Source organism: Aptenodytes patagonicus, chromosome 23 (genome assembly GCF_965638725.1).
Source record: "Aptenodytes patagonicus chromosome 23, bAptPat1.pri.cur, whole genome shotgun sequence".
NCBI lineage: Eukaryota > Metazoa > Chordata > Aves > Sphenisciformes > Spheniscidae > Aptenodytes > Aptenodytes patagonicus.
Window position 1 is genome coordinate 6614519 of NC_134971.1, and position 5805 is coordinate 6620323.

At 52.9% G+C, this 5805-nt stretch overlaps 1 long non-coding RNA gene across 2 annotated transcripts; it reads left to right on the forward strand.

The window, feature by feature from the left end:
• Positions 1–314: 314 nt before the first annotated feature.
• LOC143170350 (uncharacterized) lies at positions 315–5464 on the forward strand. 2 transcript variants are annotated; one of them, XR_012997038.1, is made up of 3 exons: positions 315–395; positions 4817–5286; positions 5377–5464. It is a non-coding gene; the product is annotated as an uncharacterized LOC143170350 (long non-coding RNA). The 2 variants fall into 2 exon arrangements; XR_012997037.1 differs by lacking the exon at positions 315–395 and adding an exon at positions 4567–4725.
• The last annotated feature ends 341 nt before the right edge of the window (positions 5465–5805 follow it).

Below are 5805 nucleotides of genomic sequence, written 5' to 3' on the forward strand. Positions count from 1 at the left end.
GCCCTCTGTTTACCTTTCAAGAGGAGCAGCGTAGTTCTCGGTTAAGGAGAAAGGACGTTTGAGAGAGGGGCCTTTGGCAAGAGGAAGCGCTGGGTCAGTTTGGCTCCTTTCTCACTGTAAAGCTGTTCGTCAGTGCTTGCTGCTCCGAGGGTGCAGCGGGGTAAGGTACGTTGAAACCGTTTCTGCGCACGATGCTAGGTGGATGTAACGTGGGCGGATTTATTTTACCAGCCTCGCTTGTCTTTGATGTGGAAAGCGATACTTAACCGAGATGCGCGCGGAGCGTGTTTTCTACGTTCAGCCCCGGTCGACAGAAGGGGTGGAAGGTGCTTGTGAGGAGACGAGCCCAAGTACGCGGCGATGTGGTGCCTTTCCCTGCGCTGCCCCATCAAAAGGTAACGTTAACCTGATGGAGCACATAAAACCTCTCAATCCTTAGACCTCTAGGGTGTGTTAGCCCTGAGCATCCGTGTTTCCCGGAGCAAGCTGCGGATCTCAATGTTAAGGTATGTCCTTTTGTCCAGCTCTAGTGCGGTGCTTAATGTTGGTGTCATCACACGGGAATTTCTTTGTGTGTGGATCTCCAGAGCAGTTTCAACTCTGGTATTTGGCATCAGTGCTTTGCCGGTGGCTGTATTGCAATGGCAGAGGCTTTTAGACGCGCACGGCAAGGGTCAAACGGCGATCAGCCGGGAGAAAGCCTGTTTTTATAGGACATAGTAACAGGTAACTGGCAAGCAGAGTAATAAAGAGTAAGGTAGGGAAAGGGAGGGCAAGTGGAGCTAAATGCTAACGTTAGGTAGTTTGGAAAAGGTGAAAATATCTCAGTCGAGCCTTTGAAAAACGGTGGGCTGCTGGAAATGAGCATTGATCTCCGCGCCGTACGCAGGACGGCAAACGGAGTCGGTATAATAATCTCGTCTGTGCTGACCCGCCGTCCCACCTGCCAGGCGCTGCCGGCGAGGGCACGCCGCGTGCCGGCGCCGCCACGATTTCTCAGCCCCTGTAAAAAGCTGTTCGCGCTCTCGGGTCTCACGTGGGACCACGTGCAAATCACCTGGCCGCGATCCTTGGCAACAGCACGGGATGAAAGCCTTGGGGAGCTGTAAGGCAGCAGGCTTAAAAGCTGTTTCTCCAGCGCGGGAGTCGGGGCATCCTTAACCCGTGCCGTTCCTTACCGGGCAGTGCTGGATGCCTCTCCCCAGATTCAGCCTTTGATCCCGGCGGGCACCGGTAGCTTTGCTGCAGATGCGGTGAGAAGGCTCTGCTGAGCGCGAGCGCACAGCAGAGAGGAGGCATTAATGCGCGTATACGTGATTCTGCAGGAAGGAGCATGTTAAAAACGCACGTATTCACCAGTGACCCGTGGGGAGCCTGTGCTTTGTTGCAGGAGCGCTTAACCTCTGGCCTTGTAGGCTCTCCGTGCGGTCTGCCAGGACAGTTTAACGTAGACTGTTTTATTTCAAGCGGCTCTCCTTTCCCCAGAGCAATTTGAGAACAGGCTGCGGGCTGAACGAGTCGGTTGTTAAATAGCATCAGCCGGCCTCTGGATGGCATCTGGGAGGTTCTCCGAGCGGCCGCCGTGCCCGTCGCCGGCAGCGCGCCGAACAAACCCGGTGCTCGGGAGCGTTGGACGGAAGGTGACGGGAAAGGCTGGGGCCTGAGGGAAGTGGTCCGATCTCCCCAAAAGGTTGCCATGGTGTATGTCAGTGGGAGGGGGTGAAGACCCTGCCGTGGCAGAGGTAAGAGGAGGAGGTGACGGAGCATGGTCTGTGAAGCTTAATATCCTCTTCCTCTTCCATTGCTGTCTCTAACTGGAACAACTTGGGGATATTCCTGTTTTCTGGAGGCTTCCTCATCCTCCCTCCTTGCAGCTTCGTGGAGCTGTGGGTCCTACAGCCTGGCTGTGCGTGTTGTGGGAAGGTACGTAACTTAGCAGATTTTCCGTTTGCCATGCCTTAGACTGCCCCACATGGTCCCTTTGGTCTCTGGATGGGAGAGCGGAAGGGGCAGGGAGAGCCACTTTTACCTGTGAATTTTCCTCCTAGCATCCTCGAAGTCCCCGCAGTCTCCATGGCAACGTGAGCCGGTCCAAATCCTTCCTCTGAGCCTGGGCTGGAGGCCACTCCGGAGGCAGAAACCTCTCGAAGGCTGGCTGCCGCAGCCCGGGAGCTTCTCACCGTGCTTTCATGCGGTGATGACACGGATTCCCCTGGAAGGCACCCTCGGCCCTTCCTCCTCCTCCCCTGCCCCCTGCAAATGTTACGTGGCGGGGAGCCCGTCCATTCTCCATCTGGAGACGGCGTGGGTCTGCAAACAGCCCGTGGGGCAGCCCCACGGACCGCCTCCGAGTCCGTGCCCGCACAACTGCGGCTTTTCCCCGCCCGACTGCGTAGCGATAAGTGAAGCGCCTGAAGCTTTGAATGTGTTTGGCCTTTGCTTTGCAACTTCTGCTCGCGCCGGCTGCGTGCATCGCTGCTCCTTCCAGGTGTCTGTGCTCGGAGGGAGGAGAAGAACGCGATTTCCCCCTCTACCGCGGGGGCTGCCTCCGATGCGAAGCCTGGTGACCTCCGAGACTGCAGCGTGCCGTCGGTTTTGCCAGGAGCTGCGGGGTTTCTTCCGTCCGAGGAAGTGGAAGACGCGTTTCCTGCGAGAAAGGAAGCTGTTCGTCAGGAGGATGGAAGGTACTTTACTTAGCCTATAAGCCGCAGCGACTCCGACAATCTGCGTATAGCTGTAGAGCTGATGAGAGGCGTCTCTGGTGCCGTAGCCTTGAGAAGGTCCTGTTCTTACAGTGCCCGTGCAGCCCCGGGGCCCCGAGTTCGCGCTGCTGCCTGCTGCGACGCCACCCGTGCCTTGTAGGCGCGTTCGGCATCGCTATTGCTATGGTGCTGCCCACGTTAGCAAACCCTGCGGGCTTGCCGGGTGGCAGGGACTCTTCCGACGGCTTTCCCCAGCAGGCTGAGTTCTGTATCCTAAATTTCTGGGGAGGCGATGCCATGGAGGAGGCCGGGGGTCCTGCAGTACGTGGTTGTTTGCTGACTACTCGAGATCCCGCAGGCTGTGTGCCGTAGGTGGTTCTACTGGGAGAAACAAGTATGGGCTTAAATCGTTCTGAAATTCTCTCCCTGTAAAACTTACTGCTCTAATGTCTAAGAGGCTGAGGGCGCTTTATTGTTCTGCTGCTCACGCTGGACAGCGTAGGTGAGGGGTAAGGAAGGTGCAGTTGTGACCGAGTTGGATTGAATATCCCTCCTGGGTTGTATCACAGCAATTATTTAGTGCGTCCTCCTGCAAGGTCTCTGAGATGAAGGGGTCTGTCTAGCAACGGCAAGCTCGAAATATGGGAAAATTCTGCAGTTTAATGGTGTGTTGGATGGTGCCAGGGTGGATTTTTTTTTTTTAGCTGAAAGCAGAGCTGCTTCAGAGAAAACACCTGCAGGGAGAAAGTGGTGTAAAGGCTTTCTGAGCAGAGGGAGGGAGGGATTGATTCCCTTGCCTGCTCCCTGGGTGGCTGCTTTGTGTTTGTGCTCCCCGAGGAGCTGCTGCTGGGAAGGGTACCCGGTGTCAACCTGCGATTCCGACTTCGTTATCTGGAGCCGGGCTTGGTGCCCCCGGGGACGTGCCTTTGAACACACAGCAAAGAGAGGCAGTCCTAAAAGCAATCTACTTGAAAAGAGGCGTTACACGGTGGGCTTTTTGTATCGCTGCCCGGGTTTGCGGGGTGTGTTAGGGAAGGGGGGGGGTTGTTTTTCTGCGTGTTTACCAGGGCCTCCGGTTTCGGCAGCACGGACTGGCACAAGAACAGAGCGGAGGCGATTCTCTCGGGGCTGGCACCGCGTAATCAAATGCAAGGTGAGTAATAATCATTTTCTCCAGCGTGGCGGTTTGGCAGGGAATAATCCCGCAGCTGGTGCAGGCTCATGGAGAAACGTAGGCGGGAAGGGACTTCTGGAGGGCATCTCGCCTACCTCCCGCTGAAAGGGCCAACTCCGAAGTCAGATCAGGTCGCTGTGCGGTTGAATGTAAGGCTGCCTTTTTCTGCAGCGGCTCCCCTTCCCCTATCCATGGGTTTTGGGGCACGCAAAACTACATCTGAATTATTAGATGAGGTCAGTAAAGTCCTAAAGGTGAATCCCTACTCCGTCTTAACAGTGGGCCACGGGAAAAAAGGCACCCTGTTTTCCTCCGCTGGGCAAATGCACTTGTTTGTGTGCAGCTCTTCTTCTGGGGATGCAGTCCTCGCGATGCGAAACCCTACTTCTGGGTGGAGGGAAGGGTCCTGGATGTCACTTTTCAGTATCTGTTCTTTCGACGTAATGGGATAATCTGCTTTACGGGCTTCGAGATTTTTGTCTTATCCTGTGAAGACGCGGTTGTGGACGTGAGTTTTCAGCCGGCAACCCTCCTGGTGCAGCATCTTTGTTGGAGAACAGCTCATTGCCACGTGAGTACTTGCATGCTGGAAAAGAAAGAAACTGCAGGCAAAGCGATGGTCCGGCTGTTCTCCGCTGGGATGCGTTTCTGGTGGTTTGTGTTTTTTTCTGGGCTGAGTTTTGTTTTTACCGCTTGCTGGCAGCACAAGCTTGGAGCAAGGTCCAGCTACTGAGAATCAGAGCCAGGCTGGGACTATCCCGGGGCTCGTGCCCCTGCGGCAACGTTTGGACCGAGCTCTCGGGTACCACGGCTCACAGATCCAAGCCCCAGCTATTCCAGTTGCTTAATGTAATAATCCCTTTTGTAAAGACGATGTGTATTTTGCGCCCTCCTCTGCTCGGGGAGTTTTTTTTCTTACTACCGTCTCCTTGTTTTGAAGGGTGAATACCAAGAACATCACGGAGGATGTTACTGCACTATGAGATGAGGCATCCTTCATTTTTCAGGACGATGAGTCAAGAACTAGAAGCCACAGCTGAGACAAAACCGAAGAGAGAAGGCCTTGTAGTTTGCTTTCAGGCCTATTTGTTTAGTCTATTTAAAAAAAAAAAAAAGAGAACGCTTGAATTTCCTGTGACCCAAAATCATGAGTGGAGTTGAATCTTCCCCAGAAATCAGTTTTGGTATCCAGCAGGGCAGCGGTGTGCTCCATTTAGACGGTGCATTTTTTCCTCCGCTGCCAGTTCATATTTTTACAGGGGACTTAGACCTTGGCTTATGTTGAGACGTTCAAGTGTTCTCTACAGACTCAGTCCAGCAGTGCAACACTTCACTGCGGAGCACGTCCCCCCCCGGTATGTTTGAAAGACCTTTATGAAGAAAGACAGAAGCTTCAGCACAGAAATTACGGTTTGTTTCCCCCCCACCCCCCCATGAAGGACTTGGGCTCACTTTAAAGAGATGAGTGTTAGTATTATGCATTGTGTTTTTTTCTTACAGATGGCTAATAAAGCACGGGGGACAGGAGCTAGCAGAGCTCCAGTCTTCTGTTTCCAACGTTGGAGAAATATTTTTGCTTGTGCTGAAATTTCTGCGGCAAGTCCTCTTCGTTCTGTACCTATTTTTCATATATATATGAAATACATAAATATATCTCATATAATTTATATATAATGAATATAATATAATGAATATAATATATATATTCATATAATGAATATATATTCATAAAATATATGAAATATATCTCTCATATATATATGAGAGAGACATGATGCTGGGCTGTTATGTGCTGCTTGTTTTTTACTGTGTGGAGCTGAATAAAAATGCATGACTTGGTCTTTGGGGGGAGAAAGTGTCCTGTCCCCCCCCCCGGTATAAACTCCTGGGGAGAGGGGGGGCTGCAATTTTCATTTCTACAATAGTAGA